The sequence below is a fragment of the Palaemon carinicauda genome, chromosome 37 (assembly GCF_036898095.1).
Source record: "Palaemon carinicauda isolate YSFRI2023 chromosome 37, ASM3689809v2, whole genome shotgun sequence".
Classification (NCBI taxonomy): Eukaryota; Metazoa; Arthropoda; class Malacostraca; order Decapoda; family Palaemonidae; genus Palaemon; species Palaemon carinicauda.
Window position 1 is genome coordinate 60579685 of NC_090761.1, and position 1022 is coordinate 60580706.

Here is a 1022-nt window from a genome sequence, read left to right on the forward strand (position 1 = left end):
TTTCAAATGGCAACACATCAAACTCAGACTATAGTGTCCATCGAAACCGATGACTAACTGATAGCTTACCAAGTTAATTTTTTTTTTTTAGAATAAAAAACATTAGTTGTAAGCAATTAGTTAGCTCTTCATACGTGGTTGTTTTGTTTTTCATAACCTTCATAATTATGCGAAAGTTAAATCTACTTATTAGTTATTTTCAATTGAGAAGACGTTGTAGTTATGGGACGATAAAGATTTATTGAAGTTAATATGATAAAGTTTCCGGTTTTATTCTTCGACTATGAATAAATTTCAAAATCACCAATACCGAACATGATTTTCCGACGAACCTTTAGACTTAATTACACTTGTTGTTGAACGTTGGTATAATAAAAATAAAAAATGTTTAAAAAAACAAGTTTGGTATGATACTGAGTGTTTATTTCATAGACCTGATTAAACTCCTTACTGCTTATAGGCCTAAAGCTCGTGTACTGGTACCAATATATGACATGAAAACATTAACATTACTGATTTATTGTCATGGTCATAGATTGTATATCTTGATAGTTGGAGAGCATGACCCCCAAATGAAACCGATGTGGGTTACAAGTAATGACGGACGTTTTCTGAAGATTGTGGCGTACACAATCAGAATGTCTTCCTTGCCCTCGTAAGTTTGCAGGAGCTGTATCATTGCGTACGGTGCAAATCATATTTAGATGTCATTCTTAGTTTCCGTGATACCATCTACAGGACAGGAGAATTATTCAGACTGCTCTCGCCCAAGTCATCCCCCACGAACAAGATGCAGCCTGGAGATTTTCTTATTACGGAGGTTCTCTTTAGTGATATTGTCTATTTAGTTATCCTATTCATAAGGCTGACAGGATATGTAATTATGATAAAAAACGGATTGGTTAAGGAGGACTGTCAGGTGACTGAGTCCAAAAGAATGAGACTATTATTGCAAACAGTATTGTACCCATTGAATTGCAATTTAAATTCACTCATTCACGTACAATTGCACCCGGAGAATG

The 1022-nt window shown here is 34.7% G+C and overlaps 1 long non-coding RNA gene across 1 annotated transcript in view; it reads left to right on the forward strand.

Moving 5' to 3' along the window:
• Positions 1-503: 503 nt before the first annotated feature.
• Positions 504-1022, forward strand: part of LOC137629721 (uncharacterized) — a 133575-nt gene continuing 133056 nt past the window's right edge. Inside the window, exon 1 of the long non-coding RNA XR_011041592.1 lies at positions 504-1022. This exon is cut by the window's right edge and continues 228 nt beyond it. This is a non-coding gene — a long non-coding RNA (uncharacterized lncRNA).